This window comes from Cupressus sempervirens, chromosome 2 (genome assembly GCF_028749045.1).
Source record: "Cupressus sempervirens isolate cs-2001-9-10 chromosome 2, ASM2874904v1, whole genome shotgun sequence".
Lineage (NCBI taxonomy): Eukaryota > Viridiplantae > Streptophyta > Pinopsida > Cupressales > Cupressaceae > Cupressus > Cupressus sempervirens.
In genome coordinates this window covers 703,119,983-703,142,564 of record NC_143119.1, presented here as the reverse complement: position 1 = coordinate 703,142,564, position 22,582 = coordinate 703,119,983, and the positions used below count along the sequence as shown (strand labels likewise).

General features: G+C 36.7%; 1 protein-coding gene and 1 long non-coding RNA gene across 5 annotated transcripts in view; one reads left to right on the top strand and one right to left on the bottom strand.

Moving 5' to 3' along the window:
- Nucleotides 1-1,348: 1,348 nt before the first annotated feature.
- The window catches only part of LOC149575321 (uncharacterized), an 88,302-nt gene continuing 67,068 nt past the window's right edge, over nucleotides 1,349-22,582 (top strand). For 2 of the 3 annotated variants that reach the window (XR_016360154.1, XR_016360153.1), the window contains exon 1: nucleotides 1,349-1,860. This is a non-coding gene — a long non-coding RNA (uncharacterized LOC149575321). The remainder of the gene's footprint in view (nucleotides 1,861-22,582) is intronic. The other variant, XR_016360152.1, reaches the window with a different exon arrangement.
- The window catches only part of LOC149575320 (putative receptor-like serine/threonine-protein kinase At5g57670), an 89,124-nt gene continuing 74,652 nt past the window's right edge, over nucleotides 8,111-22,582 (bottom strand). For both annotated transcript variants that reach the window (XR_016360150.1, XM_089815093.1), the window contains one exon: nucleotides 8,111-8,423. The gene's annotated coding sequence lies outside the window, so the exon portion shown is untranslated. The remainder of the gene's footprint in view (nucleotides 8,424-22,582) is intronic.

Here is a 22,582-nt window from a genome sequence, read left to right as displayed (position 1 = left end):
GGCTTGTGATCTTGTATATAATGGTAGTAGCAATTCCTTATTAGAGAGTAGTCTCAAGAATAGGAGGAGTTGGAGGATTTTAATTGATAGCTTTCCATTGTAATTAAGCATGTGTGCCGAGGGAATGCAAACTACATGTTGTAGGCATACTTGATGTAAATCCTTGGTTCTATGATAATGAGAATATCACTTTAGTTTGCTCATTCTGTTGTTTTATTTATGAGACTGCAAATCCATTGTATTGTCTCTAGTTACATGGATTAAACCATCTCCATTGGGGTATCTCTTACCATGACTATGTCACAATTCCAATGAAATTAGGTTCTACAAAATATGCCAGAAAGGTTTAATCACCTAACACCTTGGTGTCGCCAGTGTCCACATCTAACATTAGAGAATAATGCCAACTCGATGAGAGATTATATGACAAGTCAATCAATGCTTACATAGTTAGTTTTTTAGTAGTTCATCTACTAGCATATTGCCATCACAATTTTGATGAATTAATTTGAGATCTAGAACTAATTGGTTTTAACCATCTATCAAGCTTCCAATTTGCGTTTGTGTTTTTCCAAACAACAATGATTACAATTAGAGAGTCATCATCTAGGTGCTTGTGTTCCACTTTCAAGTCCATATCGCTTTTAAAACATAAAATAAAACAACTTAGAACTTGACTATGTTATTTGTTGCTTCACCCACATATTTTGACTTCACACTAATAATTCTATCATTGTGGTCTCTCACCACACATCCAAACTTGCCTGGACCAAGGTTGCCCCTAGAGACCCCATAAAAAATGACCTTCACCCATCCAATCTTAATTTCTTTGTAAACTACTCGATCTTACAAATTAACAAAAAGATAAACCGTTCTCATCTAACAAACAAATATATAAATATATAAAAATACACACACACATATATATACATATACATATCCACACACAAAAACACACATACATAATTATAATTAAAAGAATAATTCTATACCGATATTTTCAAAAATATTTACACTTTTTGAAAATCTATACAAATCACTAGAGATGTATTCATGTTGAATCACTACTCATGAAATATGGGTCATTGAGTTTGACTCAAAATCACACAGTTAAATCCTGATATTCATATCACAATTTGACTAGCTGTGGAAATTATCTCCTACTTATCAATTGATGAGCTTAAGGGGCTTTCTAATGAATGGTTCATAAGGCACAACACTTGGTGAAGGTTTTGCAAATGGGGTTGCAAGCTTTGGGTTTAACTATGGAGGAAACTCTGTAGTTAAGCGCGCTCAGGCTGGAGTAGTACTGGGATGGGTGACCTCTCGAGAAGTTCCGGTGCTTCACCCCTGTGAGCATCACCTAGATCCAATGAGTGCTAAGTGTTCCATTTATTCTCATGAGAGATGGATTCATGTTGAATCACTACTCATGAAATATGGGTCATCGAGTTTGACTCAAAATCACACAGTTAAATCCTGATATTCATATCACAATCTATACAGAACCAACGAGAAATATATATTTTCTGCGCACATATATAATCGTTTAACCCATATTTGTTTATTGTTGTGGGAAAGTGAACCGATTTGAATTGTTTGAAAGCTTTCGGTACGTTAGGGTCCTGGTTCACTCTGAACTCTAATATGCGCGCCTTCCGCTTTCCCCTTTGTATGCTGGTAGTAAATGAGAACGATTGCGCAGCCCTGTGATTTGAGCGGTAGGATATCATTGTTTTCGACAAATGAACTTAAAAAGCATGTTTCCATGGGTCGTTCAACACAGCAGCAGATGGATCCTTCCTTTGCGGTAACCGCATTGAATTTATAATGGGAGGAATATGAAGAAAACACAATGAGGTCAGTTGATTCTATCCTCTTCTTCACACTTGTTAACTCTTGTGAAAAATCATCTGAATGTCGTTTTTAATGTGGTCAGTATTTTCTTGTGAAATTCTATTGTAAAACTCTTTTCCTACGCTACCCTGTATGGCAAACATCTTGTATCAGATTTAGCCGAAGTTGTTTCCGAGAAGTCGGTTTTAGTTCATTTTAGTGTTAGCCATGGACACTAAGTGCACATCCTCGTCATGCCCTTGAACAATTGTACCTGGCCGGGATGTTCGGGTGGATAATAATCTGGGCCTTGGCAGGTGTAGGAACTTGGAGTGTTCTTGGGTTAAAATATGAAGGGGTATTGAATTTACTGCTATAAGGTTAAACATTGTTAGAGTCAGAGTCAATTTCTATTCAATCAGATGTGAGACGAGTAGATGGAAAAGACACAAAGAGGAGTGGAAACAAAGGATTTGCATGTTCTGCAAGTTGGGAGCAATTGAGACTGAATCTCACTTTATCATTGAGTGAACAGTATAAATGACTCAAGGAGGACAACTAGTTGGTCAAATGGAGGGTGGGTGGTGGATTGGTAGTTTGCTGCTGGGTAGAGGAGAGTTTTTAAAGTTTTCTTTAATTTTTTTAATGAAGTGCTAATAAGGGTTTTATATTATTTTATTTATATATAGTCCTAACTTGTAAGCACTAATGTGATCAATTTGAGGACCATTTTGTGCCTACTTTACTGTATTTTCTTTGGAAGGATCTCATATGGTACTTAAAGGATACATACATTCAATATAGGTCATCCATTCCTTCCAATCTAACTTTAACTCGAGACTGACCCTTATTTCTAGGCACATTCCTTCATTTTTCATCTAAATCCACAATTCATTCCTCACCTAGGCTTTGTATACTTATTTTTGGCCTTCATGACCTAACTTGACATTAGAATGAGTTATTATTGGAAATCCTGCACTCACCTTACATCCGTGGCACCTAGATCAAATTTGGGCTCACAACTAGGAGAATGGGGCCCAAATTTGGCCCAAAGGCCCATGCCATGATTTAGGAGGGAGATCTCGTCACTTGGTTGGCCTTCTCAATTCTTGACCCCTAAAACTGAAATGCTGCGAGATGTATGTAAACCCCCTATCTCTCCTCATTTTGATCCATGATCCATCTACTATCAAGCATCCATTATCTATTGTTAGCATCCATGTTCAAGATTCCAAAAATTGCAGCCATTGGTGTAAGTCAAGCTCTCATGTGCAAGGAAGCAAATCAAGCAATTGAGAAACATCAAGTTCAAACACTCAAGTCTTCTTTCTTTTCAAGCAATCAAGATATTTTCTTCCATAGATCTTGCTTCTTTCTGCCATTGGATGCCAAGCAAAGGAGTTTTCTATCAAGGAAGGAGATTCACATCCATCTATCTTCATTCAAGTCTTCTCTCTTTTCTCCTTAATCAAACATTGCAGCGAATCACAATATCTATACCATGAGGTTTTGTCTTTCATGATTTCCTTTTGGGTTTATGTGTTTAGTCAAAGCTATTGCATCAACACATTTGATCACATTAAAAGAAGTATTTGCATCTACAAGGTATGATATGCTTCATTTTCTAGATCTAGCCTTTGCTACACGACATCATGCTTTCTTTTATTTCAATTTAAGGTTGATTCCTAAACAAGGGTTTGGTTGAGGCGAATCCTTGTTTCACCCTTATTCCCCATTTTTCTATGTGTAGGAACATGTTATTGAGCTATAGAATTGGATCTAGGTATAACAGGTACCGTTAAACAATTTGTGTAAGTTTCTGACAAAAACATTGGGAACATGTTACTATTGCCATCATGTCCAAGGGACACGTCACTATTGCCATCATGTCCCTACCACTTTGACATTAAATTTCTATCACATGCTAGATTTGACTTTTGGTTGTTTTCGTGAATTTCCACCCATTGTCAAATTCATTTCAGCTTGTTTAATCAAATTTTCAATGACTTTCCTAACATTTTTTAATCACTCATTTTATTTCAATTACATGATTTAACCCTTGTCCCCATTTAGAGTTTGAGTCACCTCTTGAGTATTTAGAATAATATTTTGGAATATCTATTTATTATTCTTCTAATGGTAAATATTGTGTATCTTATAAATATTAGAATGTTTCTAATATTCTTTTATTCTTTTGTTATTAGAATATTTCTAATAACGTTGTCTTTGTAAACTATATAATGAGTGTCTTTTTTTTGAGAATAGGGGTAAAAACTTATTGAATCACAAAAGAAAGTACAAAGTAGCTAGGAAGCAAAACACTTAGCCAATAGTCAAGATAAATCCTTATATGCTCCATAACAAAGTCCTCTAGTAAATTAGAATATTCACAAGACAATTGACTCCAGTCCTTAACATCCCACATTCCTCTGTATTTAGAGGCACATCTAGCCAAATAGTCTGCTACCTTATTCCTTTCCCGAGGAACATGGCATAAGGTAACATACTCTAGAGAAAGTGTTAGCTTGGCAATGTGTTTGATCACACCAACCAAATGCCTAGTTACTATCCTTTGTTACCCCTCTATTTAGCATGTCAATAACCACTTGAGAGTCAGATATGCATATGACCCTCGTCCAACCCAAAGCACAGCATCTCTTTAGAGCATAAAGAATAGCCAAGGCTTCCATAAAATTGCTTGTGTGTTAGCCCTAATAAGTAGAGAAGAAGAACTAGACCACCCCAAACGAGTCTCTGCCAACACCTCCAAGTCTAGCATACCCAGGATTTCCTTTAGAAGATCCATTAGTATTAATCTTCAAAATATCAATAGGGGGGTTCCCAACACCCATCCATCAAAATCTCATTCCTCCCATGGCGAGCCATACATGATGAATGTTGAAGATTGTAGCGGCGATAGAGATCTTTATCTCCGATTTTATAAAATGGAAATGTGAATGTTATGATGATTATGGTCATCTTTAGCTGAAGAAGACATTTGTGGTATTATTTTAGTTAATATTATGTAAAAAGACATGTGTCATATGTCATGCGGAGAGGCATGCGTATGGAAATATGAAATGTTGAATATTTGGAAATATGAAGGCTCTTGTACCAGAAATTTGAAGAGACCTTTGAAGAGTCTCAATTCAATCTATTTATGTGATTGCTCAGTTCATTGTAAGCAATCAAGTGAAAAGTTTTTGTACTCAAACATTTTATTATCAATAAAGTGATATTTTACTCGTGTGGATGGGTTTTCCCCTTCAAGAGGAAGGGTTTTCCCAAAGTAATTTTGTGTGTTTCTTGTATCCATTTTTGTCTATTCCTTATTTTTGTTTATCTTAATATCTGGGCTCAAAATTTTAACAATGAGGAACAATGGGATTGGCAACCCTCCAGATTGAGCCTTTGAATAGTAGGCAGCCTTTGAATAATAGGCAAGTCCCTAGGCTCCACCCCACTGGAAATATCACACTTGGCTAGTTGAGTTTCTTGCAAACCATTGATGATTCACATCCATAATTGGTGTCTCATCGTACTCTTTTCCTAAAAAACCTTTCTAGTCCTTTCCAACCATATTTGTCATAAAATAAAGGAGGTTCCAATGTTCCATGCTGTATGCAGAAATGCAACGTAAGCAGGGGGTGTACTAACCAATCCTAGAAGTCCAACAATGTAGAAACATGAAAGCAGGGTTTGTTGCATAGCCCCCACTAACAATGCCAGATTTCTCTTGAATGGGCAAGAGAAGAAAATATGGGAGGAGGTTTCATCACTACCTCTATAAAGAAGGCACATAGAGGGACCCTTAAATCTCTGTTTGCATAAGTTATCCCAAGTGAGACATCTATTTTGAACCACCAACCACATGAAGAAGTTACACTTAGGCCAGGAAAAGTGACTTCTAACTTGTTTCCACCAATGCACCTCACCATCCCCATAGAGTTGCCTTAGCAATTCTCGGTATCTAAAGGTAATTGTGAATTTATCTTTTGGTTTGGGGCCCCATGTGAACACATCCCTTTCCTCTGAAGATTAGGACACCCTACCTGCAAGGATTCTCCCAAGTTCCTGTCATTCCTCCGCATATCCACTAGGAGGCTATTCATGAGGTTCTTTCCAACTAAAAATGCCCACTTGTCCCACTATCGTGAAGTTTTATAGTCTTCCACCTTAGTCTATTTAGCTTCAAGAAAAATACAAGTCAGGGGGCAAAGATGTGGAAACTTAGAAAAGAGAGGTGGAAACCCATCCCACGAATCCATCCAGAATAAAGCCTCAAAGCCTTTATGACAAATCCAAAATAGCCCCTGTTTGATCAATTTGGTCCCTCTTTTGAGGGTATTCCATATAATAGATCCTTTACCTTTCAACTTATAGCGGGGACATCCCAATGTTCAACCTTTCCTAGGTGTTTTGTAGTAATAATCTTCGCCCAATCTTGATCTTGGTGACAACACCACCTCCACTACAGCTTAGCAGCTAGGACCTGACCAACCATTTGAGTCTGCCTAAGACCAAGACCACCTTCCTGCTTAGTTCTACATATTGAGTCCTACTTAATTAGAATCCATTTTGTGGAGGATAAATTGCCCACCCATAGAAATTGTCTAGACATAAAATCAAATTCCTAAACAAAGTTAGAAGGGGCCCTATTGCACGAAGCATCGGTAGAAAGGAAGGGCTTAGATAATCAATTTGAAGAGGGTCACTCTTCCAACCGAAGATAACCATCTGTAAGTGTTACATCCCAATTTTTGACCTAACTTGAAATATAGCCGTTGGGATTTGCATGTAGTCAGTTGGCAATTTAATTTGTTATAATCTAGCAAAATGGTAAGATAGTTAGTCGTTGTGATTTCAAGTGAAGATGACATGTTAGTTGATCGTTAATCACAAATTGATGGAATTAAGAAGATGGTTAACCGCTGTGATTATTTAAATAATTTATTATGATGATAATATAATTTAACGGTGGAGAATTTCCTTGTAGGGAGTATGTCAGTTGGGTGGAAGCATTGTCAGAAAAGAATTAGGCAGGGCATCACCATCACTGGGCAGACGGGTAGAGGACCTAGCGATTTGAAACAGGATACAACTGTCGAACCGCATGAGTTATTTAAATAATTAATTTAATTAAAATAATTGAGTTAAAATATAAAACATATCTCAAAGGATTTTAATTTATCTTTCATCATATTATTTTAATAATAATTTATATACGTGCATATAATATAAAAATGATTTGGCATCATTATATTTTAATAATTTAATAAAGTGATGTTTACATGTACATTTATAAATATATAAGATTATAATAATAATATTCAAATTATAATCTTTCGACTTTACTCTTTCTTCTTTTTAATATTCTTGCTTTTAATTGATTAACATATTAATCGATTAATATTTTGGCAATTCCAATTGTTTTACAATCTTTTTTTCCAACCTTTTTATTTTATCTTTTTGAATTTTTGATGTATTTGAATGGTCATCTTGGGAATTTGAATGGTTTTCTTTATAAGTGTTGGTAGCCGAAGAGCCAAGCTCTTTCTTTTTAAATAGTCTCATAATCGTATCACAACGGAATCCTTTCATTCTTTCTCTTAGCCATCGGTGACTCTTTAAGTAGCTGAATTAAATCCGACTGAGATACATTTCCGATTGAGATACATCCTGACTGAGATACGTTTCGCCTGAGAATACTATTCACCGAACTTCTCCTTCACATTTTTGTTTGTGGAAATCAGAGCCAGTGGTGGAGTCCGTACTCCTGATTCAGTTCATTCCAATATAAATGATGTGTCAATTAAGAATACAATCGAACCAAGTATTTCCTTTTGTATTTCTTCTTTTGCTAAGCTAGTCGGGTTGCAAATAATATTCAAAAACCATATATATATTAAAGAAAACGTGTTTGTATTTTTATTCATGTATCGCACTAGTTATATTCTTGTGCCTTGTCACATTGAAAACATAACATTGATGTCTCTTTAATTTCAGACCGAGTTTTAAGGAATATTGTATAGATATTAGAATATGGAGTCTATCAAATATTGTTGTTATTTAATCATGAAAGCATGTCAATGCTTTGTAATTAAATAACTCAACTAAAAAATTCAATATAACCAGTTATATCACACAGAGATGAATTTGAAAATATGTACATTTGAACACCGAGGAATTCATCGGCAGTATTGCCAAAATAGGTAAAGAGGTGTAAAGCAAAAGCAGTGGATTTAAACTCACTACATAATGTTAGGTTAGAGAATAAATTAAAAATGTTCCATCTCTTTTCTTTTCTGATTTAGTATTCATCCATAGCCAGCTAGGCATAGTAGTTTGTGATAAATATATAATACTAGTTGTTGGTTTTCTGAAGTGCATCAGAGATCATTATTTGAGTAACCTTGAGAATACATCTTTTACAAATTCAATTGGCAGATGTTTAAATGCTTGATTGATTTTATAAATCAACATCAATGCACATGCTATCACAATTTTCCGAACAAACTCAGAGTTTTTGTAACGCCGAGGAATTCACCGGTGCAGAAGCCATGAAATGGTGAAGAGGTGAAGTTAACCTGTCAGAATGCGGAAGAGGAACCAGTTATGATTAATTTAATTAATTAAACATTCAAATTTGAAATCTTTAAAAAACATAATTATGTAATCACAGAATGTGAAATGATGGATCTATGTAATCTTCTTGAATAATAGAGAGTCGTCTGCTCTAAAAATTCCAAATACCTGGAACTCACCTAGCTGTGTAGCCAAGAAGAAGGGGATGAGATGAGAGAAAGGAATCATCAATAACATGAATCAGTACCAGATATGACCGAACAATGATTATCATTTTTTTATATGAATAAATTAATAACTCATACATAAATTGTGATCTCTTGCTGCCAAGTTGCATGTTAAAATACCAGGAAGCCCAGTGGATGACAAGATGACCCTTGTCTGTTCTGGGTAGGGAGGGCCTTTCTCGTTGGAGATCGTGAGGGGATAAGATTTTGTCCGAGGTTGGGTGGTTAAGCCCCTGACAATGTTTCACCTCTCCCTAAGATGTCAGTCGTGCGTCAGATAGAGATAAGCTATGCATTCAATTGTTTATCAGAAATAGGTATTATCACTTTTATTTAGAAAGAGGTAAGATTAAATTGAGTTATCTCATTGTTACCGTTATTTTACACCTTGATGCAAGAAATAGATTTATGGATTGTTTTTCATTTATTTTGTATAACGAATATAAGTATATTTTCTACTCTTGAGTTATTGTCACAGTTAAATAATCAGAAGGAAAGGAATCTGAAGCCCTAATTGAATCCATGGTAGCGGAAGCCCTAATTTGAATCAGTGGTATTGGAAGCCCTAAATTGAAACCGTGGTAACTGAAGCCCTAATTCGAATTAGTGGTATCAGAAGCCCTAAATGAACCGATAGTAAACGATGCCCTAATTATTACAGTGGTATATGATGCCCTAGTTTTAAATATAGTGGTATTTAATTGTGATCATTATTTGATTTTGATATCGGTTTTTAGATGATAGTCGTCATGTGTAATTGTTATAGTGTATTTGTGGATTAACTTGGGTGGTTGTGGAAGCGTCCCTAGTTTGATTTCAATCTCAATTTTCCGAGTTATGTGGTTTTCAAATTTCTGTAGTAATTTCATTTGATGGTATTTCAAGTTTTTAGTTAAGAAATTTTGTCTAATTGATTTTAACAGTAAATCTTATTCACATGAACATGAATGATATAATTGTCTTCCTATGAAACGAAGTAATAACCGTATTCTTTGAGTTGTTAGATGTTAATTAAGACCTGGGAAAACTGAATTTTATAGTAAGTCCAGTGAGAGACCTTTTTGCGGAACTTATCTAGAACTTCCTGCCAAAATCTTTTGGGTAGTGAAACAACAATAACGAGAATACCAAGATAAACAAATGGAAAATCCCTGACTTGAAAACACAAGATTCTGGCAATACTATTTTGAATAGGTCTAGGCATATTAAAGAAAAAGATAAGGGGCTTATCTTCATTGATTCTCTGCCTAAAATCTGCCATATTAATATTCAGAGCTCTTTTGAAGTTCTTAGCCTCAATGACTTTAGCTAAGCCCATAAGAACAGTGTCATCAACAAATTGCAGATGAGAGTGGGGGGGGAATCTCTCTTTCCAACTTTAGCCCTAAATCTTCCCTTGCTACACACAAGCCTTGATAAATTTCCCTACACTCAAAGCAATTATAATGAAGAGGTAATGAGAGAGGGGATCTCCCCGTCAAAGACCACGAGAGGCCTTAAAAAGAACAGAAGGCTCACCATTTGCGAGGACACAAAAAGGAGTAACACAACTCACGACCCACTTTATCCATTCACTGCCAAACCCAAAAGTTCTCAGCACCTTCACCAAGTAAGACCATTTGACGCTATCATAAGCTTTACCCATGTTCAACTTTATAAGCATTTTGTTGTCTTGTATTTTGTCACCACCAAATGTAGGATAATTGTACGAAACTTTTCAACTTAGTTTCCCATTTCTCTAAGTTTAGTTCATTATTTAATTGAATAATATTGATCAACCAATCAACTCCAATTGATATAATGAATCTTTTTATTGAAGACTTTTGTCAAGTCCTTTTAGTTTTTCTGTTTGTTGAGCCTATGCTTGATTTTTGAAGCCTTCATTGTCTTTTTGTTTGTTTTTGAGTGTGTGTTTGCTAGCTTTTGGTCTTTTGGTTTTGCTCAAATCATTACCTACGGTTTTCCCTTTGATTTAGTCTATACTAGAGCTCAATCGGCCTTGGTAGTCAAAAGATATGACCATTTTAGTGCCCAAAAGGTGGACTCGTCAGGTGCAAGTGCACGATTTAAAATATCATGTTATATTTTAAAGTTGACATTCACTTTTTGAAAAATATAACATAAATCCACTTTATGTTATGTTTTTAAGTTATTTTATCACTTAAAGTTATCACTTAAGTGGCTATAGTGCACTTTATGTTCTATTTTCATGTTGAGTTACTTTTTAATTTTTCACTTAAGTGACTATATTAATTATATAGTTTGATTTAATTTTTGAGTTTTAATTCAAAACATCTTAGTAAATATTACTTTTTGAATGATATTTGCACAGTATAAATTTAACTATATAGTGTAAATATGACCCAATTAAGTGATATTTCTTAAAAAATTATAGAAACATGTGCTTAATTGATCACTTAAGTTGTGCAAACATGTCCATCAAACCCATTTGCATGTAAATATTCAAGTGCTCCTAGAGAATGAGTTTTTGAACTAAAAGCATGTAAATGCCTTTAACTTAAAATATACAATCACCCTCCTATTGTGAGCAATGTATATTTGAGTTTATAAAATGTGCAATGACCCTCCTAGAGTGAGTTTTGCATGTTTTTAAAATATGCAATGAGGCTTGAAGAATGAGTTTTTCGTTAAAACATGTTATTTAAAATGTGCAATCACCCTCCTTGAGTGCGTTTTGCATCTTGGGAGCAAAAACATATTTTTAAAATATGTAATCCCTCTTGGAGAATGCATTTTGCATATGTTTCATGCATTTGCAAATTTTAAACCCGAAATTGAAGATTCAAAGGCAAAAAATTTGATGTTTTCTTCCTCCAAGAACACAATTTTCATCTAAAATGCCCAGATCTGTCCATGATATGGCTTGAAATCCCCAAGAAGAGGGTCGTTTTTGCATCTCTTGGCATTATAATGCCCTAGGCGTTGAATTTCATGCAAAAAATGGTTCATTTCATGGCATTTTGGAGCCACGTTTTAGTGAAAAACACCTAGATTTGGGGCATTTTTGGTCAAAAAGGAATCCTTGTGGCATTTCAATCCATGCCATTGCTGTTGGTTAACACATTTTTGCGTTTAAATGTCAAAAATGCTTCATATCATGCTCTCTATGAATCACGTTTTTACAAAAACACCTAGAATTTGAGAGTTATGAATCACATGTTTGACCAAGATGGATCGTTTTGGGGTTGGAATCCATATGTATGCCATCTATGAACATGTTTTTGCATTCCCATAGCAAAAACGACTTGTTTCATGGCAGCAAGAGACCACATTTTTGCAAAGAACGTCCTAGCACTCGTTTTTTTACAAAAACGTGGTATGCACAAATGATCTTTGACCATGTTTTTCCCATCCTCATGCCAAGTTTGACCCTTCATTGCTCATTAATATTCGTTGAATGCAAGTGAGGAAGACGTCAAATTATTGTTTGAGAATCTAGATTTGGAGGAGAATTGGTCTTTAAAGTCTATGATTCTTGCTATTTTGGCTCTTTGATCTCCAAGTAAGTGGACATTTTCCATCTTGCTCATTAATTCATGTTTATCTTGCTATTTCCATACGTATTTTAGCTTGAAGTTGCACACTTGTCCATATATATGCTATGAAAAATGCATTTTGCTTTTAAATATGATGAAAACTCTCATTTTCACACTTTTGGATTTTTCCCAAATTCCAAATTCGAATTTGCACTTGAAAGCAACTTGCTTGTTGACATGTTTGAGTTTAAGACCAAAGGTATGTGTTTTCTTTGTGCTTGTTTTCATTGTTTGTTTGCTTGCTTTCTTGTTTCTCTTCTTTTGGAAGAAGTTGCAAGTTCTTTTCCAAGGACTTGAGCACGTTTCACTACACTTCACCATTTCATCATTTCATGCAAGTGCATCATTTCATTCCACTTCCATCATTAAGTGTCATAGCACATTGGATCTCATTCTCCATATGCGATTACATGTAAACTCACTCTCTATCCATCATTACATGTCATAGCACATTGCATCTCATTCTCCCTATGCGATTACATGTAAACTCACCCTCCATCCATCATTACATGCCATAACACATTGCATCTCATTCCCCACATGCAATTACATGTAATTTTATCTTCCATCCGCATTTACATGTAATTCCATCCTTCATATGCATTTACATATAAACCTATTTTCCAAACCCACTTACATGTAATCTCATCCTTTGAACCTAATTACATGATTGCATCAAGCCATGATTACATGTAAATCACTTTACATGTAATTGCATCTTGAGAACCCGTTTTTGACTAAAGGTCACACTTTTAAAGTCAAAAGTTATCATTTGCATGCATTCCCATGCGCCTAGCTTTCATTCTTCAAGGCATCTTTATAAGAACTCATCCTTTTCCCATATGCATTTACATGCCATCCATCTTCTTAGGTCCCGTCTTAGCCCTCCGCATGTACTTTCCATATCACATCCAATTCATTGCATATGTTTTTTCACTATCTTATCAATACTTTGAATATACTATTCCTTAGAGATCCATTTTGCAATATTCTCATGGAGTTAGAATCCATATCTTCTAATGATGGATTCAATCCCATTGAAACTTTCATGTTGCAGCAAGTCAAGATATGCCAGAATTTCTATAAAGAATGAGGACTTTCAATAAAGAAGGCGCGCTTTGATCCTCAAGAAGCGGTAATTCATCTGGTCTCCATTTTTCCAATGGTTGTCTGAGAACCTGAGTTCGTATGGGAATGTAACAAGCTCTTTGCCTCAAAGGAAAAAGAAAGTTAAAGGTGTTTTTAGAAAGTTGCTCCGAGTTTACATTTAGACAACACGAGAAGGTTTTCAAAGTGTCAGACTCCAGAATGTGCCAATCTACAAAGGAGAATTCACGACAACTTGAACGAGAAAAAGCTTGATCACATCAAGTTTTCAAATGACAATGGACAACTCATCAAAGAGAGTTTGAGGCTATCAAAAGACACAACACCATGGTTATCAAGGTGAATGTAGTGGTACAAAATATAGGAACTCCCGATCTTGTGATCATTCGAGATTGCATCGCCAAGTACAAGGCCCTTCAGAATAATCCTTAGGATTGTTTCAATTCTCTTCCATCTTCTTCTTTCTTTAGTTTTCATGTTTGTAGATTGGAGAGGATGTATTGTATGAAACTGTGTAATTATATGTAATTCAATCTACATGCCCTTCAGACATGTAATCCAATAATTTCTCTTGTTAGTTAGATGGGGTCAAAGTTGGTTGAGTTGCTCTCACTTTTCCCTCCATCTTTTTCTCAACTCCTTTGCCTATATAAAGGAATTGCCTCTCATTGTAGAAATCATCTTTTGTTGTATGCAAGAAAGCTCTGCCACACTTGTGCAAGCATAACTTTGATTGTGTATTACGAATTTGGGAGAAAAGTGAATAAAAAAGAAGCAATTGGATTCGAAACTTTGACTAAAAGCAATTGTGATAGAGCAAATCAGAAGCTTTGGCTGTAATTTGTGCCTATTGTCTTTGATTCATGTTATTATTGTGTGTTCAATAATAAGAGCTTAGTGAGTTAAGAAGCAATCAGAGTCGAAGCTTTGATTGGGAGCAATTGTGGTGGTACATAGGCTAGGAGTTTAAACTGTAGCTTGTATTAATATCTCAAATTCACGAAAAATAGTTAGAATTCCCTACTTTTAAAAGTCTTTATGACACAATGGAGAGGTCATTCTTATAGGATAGGTTAAAACAAGACTTAAAGCCAAACTAGTACGATTTCAATCAGCCTTTGAGTTGGTGTTCGTTTAACGGTACCATTTCTAGCTACTAGATAGAAGTGTAGTTAGAGATTTCATCTTGCCCATTACTCGCTCCGCAGGTAAGTGGATTCTTTCCTGAAAGTTAAGAGGAAAGAATATTGGTAACATCCCTCACAAATCTCTCAACTTCTTGCTTACCTTGAGTTGATCCAAGGAACAGTGAGAAGGGGAGCCTTCCCTTTAATGTAGGAGAGACTTGATCTCATACGCTGTGGCTGGTCTACCTATTTCGTGACTAGATTTTCACAAAACTGTTGGTTGCAAAATATCCATCTAACACATTGATTTCTCTTTGTAGAGAGCCATAGAGTAAACCACTTTTGTAGCAACTACAGTACCATCGAAAATCTGTTTTCCAGCCACAAAGCCTCCTTGTTCTCCTGAGATTAAAGATTTGAGCCAAGGCTTAAGTCTCGCAGCAATCAATTTGGTAATAGTTTTAAATACGACATTGCATAAAGCTATTAGTCAGAAGAGATTAAAGAAATCAGCTCCAACACTTTTTTGGAGTAAGAGTCAATGATAAGTTACTGATAACAATATTTTGAACTATGATTTACATGAAACCTCGAATAAGAACCATACATTCTTCCTAAAAAACATGCTCTTCTTGAGCATGATGGATGACCAGGTACCTCTGCAAGATCATCTCAATAAAATCAAGCATATTCGAGATTAGTTGGAAGCCCATTGGATAATGCTTCTACAACAAGATCATTGGAAACAATAATTTGGCAGTGGAACAACTCGTCTTTAAACACACAAGGTTCCTCAGCTAACTCCATTCATACAGACAATTGCAACTATTAGTTTGCTCAATCTTCTTAACATGACCCCTTTGCTCAGTTATCAGAAGACGAGCAAAAGTAAAATATTTATTGCAATTACTGTGATAAGTTTGGTCATATGAAGTTAGAGTGTTGTAAACACTAAGTTGCTCAAGCCAAGCAATTTGGTCTATAGCCTAAAGCACATGTTGTGGAGGACATTGAGCAAGGTGAGTCTGCCTTTCATGCCTTCATGGCTAAAAAAACTTGTAGACCATGTTAAATCCTCTACTTGCTACATTGATTCAGGTATCTTCTGTCACTTTACTCATCATCGAGATTGCTTCTAGATTTTCTTAGATTCAATCATTTTTTGGAGGAGGAAAACAATACACCATAGTCGATTGATTTTACCTATGTGTACTATGTTCCAAGAATGGAACTCAACCTTTTCTTAATCAAAATTTGAGACATTCTCCATGGCTAGATGTGACTTTAAGTTCACATCAATGTAGTATTATTAATTGGGAAAATTAGTCTACAATTGTCGTAAGTGTTGAGGATCATGGCCTTTTCAACTTGTTGACTCTAGTGATTCTCAGGAGCTTGCTAAGGAAGCCGAATACTCCTCTATTAGTGCACTCTAGCATTGACAATATGGGCACTTTAATGTGCACTATTTTTCTTAGCTTGTTTGGGAAGCTCTTGTCATTAGACTGCTAGAGATTCAGATCCAAAACCTTGGAGTTTGTGGAGCATGTCAGGCTAGGAAGCAACATCACACTCCTTTTTCACATGGAGACTCTTGGAGAGCTTCTAAGATAAAACAACTAGTCCATGTTGATGACTACTCCCTCTAATAGAAATATCATCAAGTCCATAAAAATTTTAGGACTTAAATTTTTTATGAGAATCATTGGCAGCAGAGGAACAGAAACGTAAAAAGAAAAAATATAAACATACAGAATTAGCATAAAGACATGAATCTTATATTGAGTTTGTTCAAAACTAGTTTCGCCTATTGAAGGCTCATCAGTTGAACTCAAAGAAAAAAGATACATGTGATGGAGAATAAATAGACAAGTAGAAACTTCCGGAAAGGGTTGTTACATGACCGTTTGAAAGATGGCCGTTACACGACCGTTCGGATTCTACAAATGCGGGACTCGGAAAGGTCGGAAGATTATTCTCCAAAAAAGCTCTAGAAAGAGCAGACTCTGAGAGTTTGCTCCTTTCTAGAATCCCTCGGGACTTCCCGAGAGGTCACTCATCCCAGTGCTACTCTTGGGTGAGCGCACTTTACTTTCTCGTTTTGCGTGTGTGGGGTGCCTTGAGGGTCCTAGTGTCAAGTTGAAAGTGACAACGGAGAAGATAGATAAGAATTAACCAAAAACAAATTTGCTTCGGAGAAGGAACCAATTCGCCTCAGATTGCGCCAACAAATTGGTGGTGCAGAAATGTGACAAAGCGCGAGATCTTCTTGGCAAAGCTGATGAAGTGTAGCGTTTAGGGTGGCCCCCAAGTTCATCGTTTTAGTGGAAGGACTAAAATCAAGTTTGAAAACAAGGGGGGTCCTCTTTTTGATTTTTCGAGTGTGAACTTGATGCAAAAGCGCTGACTTGTCCTTCGTGTGTGCTTTGTCGAAGCATAGAAGTAGAAATTTTCTGGGATAATTGCGAGCCCAAAGTCTTGTTGTGAGGTTTTCACACCATTGCCCCAAAACTTTGGGGACCCCCCGTTTTTCGGGCAGGGCTTGGCAATTTTTGCGAGTGTTGTAAGTCTTTGTTTGCCTTAATGAATTTTCAGAGTTGTCTAGAGGTTTCGAATTGGTAATTTTACACCTTGGACGTCTTGATCTCTAGGAGGGGTTCGGTTTATTTTCACCTAGTGCTAAACTTGATTTTCTGGAACATGTAATTTTGTCCTTAGGCCAAACAGAATTCAACAACAACATTTTTTTGATGGTTAAAATGATATCTCACTGGACAAATTTGCAAATTTTAGACTTAGATGGATTTTTGAAAATTTGATATAATTGTACAAGCTTGAGCATTTTCAAAATGAATTTGTGGACTTAGATGTTTTGGAAATTTAAAAAAGCTTTGATGGTGAAAATAATTTTTTTGATGGTGAAGTTGAATTTTGAATGAAATTGAATTGCCAAATAAGGATTTATTTTAATTGCAAATTGAAATTGTATAGCAAAAAATTGAAATTGGATTGAAGTGCAAAATTTGAGTAAGTTGATATTAAATTGCCTAGAGAGGGATTTCAAAATTTTCAAAGCAAGTGAAATTGAAATTAAAATCATAGTTTTGGGCTGAGTGTTTGTAATTTGGAAATTTATTTGGCCCCGGTTGTGTGTTAAATTTAGTGTATTTTAAGGCCTAAGAGGTGTGAAATTCAAGGTAAATTATTGAGTCCACAATGGGTAAGATTTAAAGCTATATTAGAGGTCTACATGACTTTTTTTTAAAATTTCAATTTTAGGGCTTATGGTAATTTCGGATTTGGCTAATTTAAACCCCTTATTTAATTTTATTTCCCTCCAATGTAGGTAGGGCCTATTCAAGGAGGCAAAAGTTTGGTATAAGAGGAGGCTCCTCCTCTTCATTTCTCATTCCAACTTCTTCCATTCTGTGGAGCAGTGAATTTGTTTGGAAGGGGAGCATGGTTGATTGTGAGGTCTGATTTTCCAATTTTTGGCAGCTATTTTCCTCCTTGTGGGTAGTGACTTTCTTCATTTGAGGGGCATTTTTTTTGTGAGGAGCAGATTTTTTTTCTGCCCTGGGCGAATTTGTTTTTAGGCCACTTGCAGCAGAAGGTCTGATTTAGAGGAGTAATTTTCTGCCCTACCTGGGCGAATTTTGGAGGCAGCAATTCTGATTTTTAGGGGGCAATTTTCTGCCCTAGTTCGTTGAAATTTGCAGTATGGCAGAGTTTTAAAGTGCAGACCCGAATTTTCAGTAGAGGTGCAATTTTGAGGGCAGAATTTTGGAGGTTGGCGATTTTTGCTTGGGGGGATTGCGATTTCTCCTTAGGGCAATGATTTTTTTTGCCCTAGTTGGGCAATTTTGAAGGTCTGAAGCTAGTTAAAGGGCAGCAAGGTTGTCGTGGAAAGTCTGATTTTTGTAGAGCTGGGCAGATTTCACAAGGGGGCAGAATTTGCATGAGATCTGATTTTGCATATTGGAGAATTTTCAAGAGAGACAAGGTTGGTGAATTCTGATTTTCGCTAGAGATTCATTATTTGTGAGGATTGAATTTTCTAAGATCAGATTTGAACTTGAAGAGGCCCGATTGTTGGTAGAAGGCAGATTTAAGGTAAGATTCTCATTCATTTTTAGAGGTGAAGATTGGTTTTAAAGGCAGATTTTATTCCTTGTTCTTGCTTGGTTCGTCGACCTTATCTTCTTCTTGCACTAATCATCCACCCCTTCGTCATCTCCATTGATACGCTGAAGTTGGGAGATATAAGTGTAGTCCATCCTAAGGTAACGAAGAGGTAGAAATAAGTGGTAGTCCCACCCCTAGGTTGGAAAGGCGATTATAAGTGTAGAGATAGGATTTGGAGAGGCATAAATAAGCTAGATTCCATCGATAGAAAGAAGTTTGGAGATTGATAAGTGTAGTCCATATCATTTAGAACGAAGAGGCAGAAATAAGTGTTTAGGATGGTGGATGTTAGTACAAGCAAAAATCCAAAGGGAATGAATACCAAAAAAGACAAGGAAGACATAATGCCTAAGACCACCTTCTTCTCGAAAGTGAGGCAAATAAGTGATACCAATATCGATATTGTGAACATGGTACAATTGAAGGATAAATTGAAGGAAGGACAATCTCCCATGGCGAAGAAGATCTACAAGAGCGGAATTGTGCACGCGGCGGCTTTCCTTCGTACCTTGCCTTGTTTGGAATTGGTAATGGAGTGTGCATCCCGGTTTGATATTTTGACCAAGTTCATTGTTTTTGATGAAGGAAAGAGAGTGTTGGCCAACATCAACGAACAAGTGGTCAAAGAAGTATTCAATATTCCCCAACATAAAAGCATGACAATTGTAATGATGGATCAAACAACCAAGTTCTTTCAGGATAATTAGGATGCCTACTTCATTCATCTAAAGCAAAATTGGTTTCACGAAAGCAAGAAGGGAGTTACCAAGTCGTCAAAGCTCACCAAGTCAGATTTCAAATCAGAGTATGGCGACCTTATTGTGCTTCTCAGCTGAATTATGGGCGTGGCTCAAGGTATGCAATTTGAGAATTGGATGTACTATTTTATTGATGAAATTGAAAATGGAAAGAGAAAATTTGATTGGGCTAGAATTATAAGTGAAAATTTAGAGTTGCAACTAAGGACAATACAAATTCAAAAGCAATTCTACACGGGGTCATACCTTTTCTATCTGATTGCGAGGCTATATGAACATCTTGGACTTAAGGCCTTAGGAGTGGTTGGCAATGGGCTAGGGCAATGTATGAGTGCTATCTACAACTTCATTTGCACAGCACCAAAGATTATAAGATGTTTTATGACAGCTTCACTATGAAGACAATAAGAATATTACAAGGGACACCTGCTATGAGGCTCTCGTTGGAAGCAAAAGAAAAAGTTAAGAGGTATTGGAGTTGGTTCATCCAATTTCCACAATACACATATATTAGAGTAGCAGGAAGTATAGTTTGTCCCAAGAGACTTCCAAGGTACCCACCTGATAGAATAGTTTTGATGGAGTGGACCAGGCAACTTGAGCATTATGACAAGATGATTTAACTTAAAGGTGAGACAGGGATTACCTTCTCATTTGGAATAGGCAATGATACTTGCCCCAATCATGTTGCCTTTGCAACTGCGGAGGAGTTAGAGAAGTATCATCTAGGATGGTATAGAGAAAGACAGGGATTCGATCCTAATGGTCTTATCAAGGCATCTAACGAAAACACATTCTAACATATTCCTACTATAGAAGATTTTTGGGCCAATGCATAGGATGACTTTCATGTGAGGAAGCTAGCTTTCTCAAGGTTGTTAGTGGGCATGATACGGGCAATTAGATGAGAGGCCTTGATATTCCTAATTAGCTAGACGATGATGAAAATGTGCTAGGGGAAGATTATGATACAATGGATAGAATAGAATTGGGTCCAGTGGATTGGGATGATCATTAGGATCCTTCTTTAGAGACAGTTACGACAATTGATCTACACATTGAGTCATGGTACAATGAGAAGTTAAGGCAATTACAAAGTCGGAAGGTACGCCTTACTTATGAGAAGATGAAACCGGAGGAGGAAGATCCAGCGGAGTTAGTCGGATTGAAAGGTGGGGGCAGTAGCCAGCAACAAAGAGTAGTTGAGAGCAAGAAGAGATATTTGGAGGTTGAGAAAAGTAAAGAACATCAGGAGCCTCCAACAAAGAGACAAAATGCAACACCGTCAAGGGAGAGCATAATTGAGGCCAGGAGCCAAGAGGATAATATAAGTGGACAAAGGGTCTCGGTAGAGGTGAGCCTTGATTCAGAATCAAGTGGTTACAATGATAGTACCGAATGCTCTCCTCTCTCGAAGAACCAACATGGAGATGGTATGACAATCACTAGTGAAGAAGAGGATAGGCCAATTGATATTGAGGAAATAAGCCAGGCGCTTGAGGCTATTGGTGATGCTTTGCTAGTCGAACCGAATCTAGATTTTGGGAGATGCACTGCACCATTATGGTTAAGGCAAATGCTTATGTCAAGAGGTGGGGTGGTAGTTGAAGATATTCAAGGGTTAGTGGAAAAGGAAGATAGTGAGAAACATAAACAAATTGCAAAAACGGTGGCAAAGGTAATTAGGAGCGATGATGATGGTCACCGAAAAGTTCAGATTGCTATACCAAAGGTTAGCAAGGCAGTGGATGAGATTGTAGCCCAAGAGTATGAGATAGTAGAGCATTACTTGGGAAGAAGCACGAATGACATGGAATGTGAAGAGATCTAGGAAGGCACGGTTTCAATTAGAGAAAGGTTGAGGAAGGCAAGCGAGAGTATTGTAAAGTTGGAGGCCAAAAACAAGTATCAGAGAGATTGCCAGCCTATCCAATAGTTGCATTAGGCAGCCCTTCTGCAAGACATCGGGAACAACATAGAAGAGATATTGGCTCAACTGCATGAAATCAAAGATTGGATCAATGATATAATTCAAGATTGGCGAAATTTCTTGCCTTCCTTTATCTCTATATTCAGGTTATTGGTGGCTATTAGAGACAAATTCAAAACATTTGAAGGGGAGTGGGAGGATTTCCTTCCAGTCAAGGACTTAGCCATTCCCACGCTATGGGCAGTTATTGGGCTACCAGAGAGATATTTGGAAAGAACCAAGTTGGTGGATGAAGGAGGAAAGAGTACGGTGGAGTCTTGATATGTTGCCTTGATCATTAGATTGATGATACTCGAAGAGATACAAAATGAGATTGCACATCACAACCTAGGCGTTGACACTTCCATTTCAACCATGATGAGCGATGTTGGGGTTGCACTTGATTTTGAGGGTATCAATGAGGAGTGCGTCAATGAGACAGAGTTTGGATCAAGATTGGATGAGTTGGGGAAGGCTACCATCAGGAAGAAGCATTTGGGCACCCTTGCCTCCCTCAATGCCTTTATCGGATATGCGAAAGAGTATGAGAAGGATCATGAGAAGACATTGCAAGTAGTAAGCAACATGATGAATTCAGCTGAGCTCAAAATGAAGCACACGCCTTGCCCTCCCATGAAGGAAGTCAACGACAGGCTAGCCAAGTTCATTGCCTTGGCTAAGAAGATGAAATAAATGGGCAAAATTGTATTAGGGGATCATTTGATGTAAGCCCAAATGGCAAATTCTCCTCTCTTCTTGGGTAGGATAGGTGTCTAATTCTGATTAGCTACCATTTTGGTGCCTTCTTATTGGTTGTCACTTTTCCTTTTTTCATTGATTCATTCATGAGGTGGTGTCTTCTTATTGGCCGATGGGGTGGCAACCCTAGTTAGGGTTTTTGGGATTTGATTTGGATCCTTGATTTTGCCTCTTAATCTTGGCCACTCGTAATTTTGAGCCTCTATATAAGGCCATTTTGTTCTTATTTGTAAATGAGAGTTATGTTGGAGAATTGTTGCCAAAGTACTATCAAAATTGTTCTTTATTTATTGTTGTGGCTTGCATGGTGGATATATATGATCATTTTGGTGCATTTGCATGTTTTTTCTCATCTCTCAAATTAAATTAGGATTTCATTTCATGTAGTTAGAGTAGAAGTAGATGGCTAGTTGTATGATGATGTTAATGAATGTTTGATAGGGATCTATATACTAGGCCACTAGCATCCTAG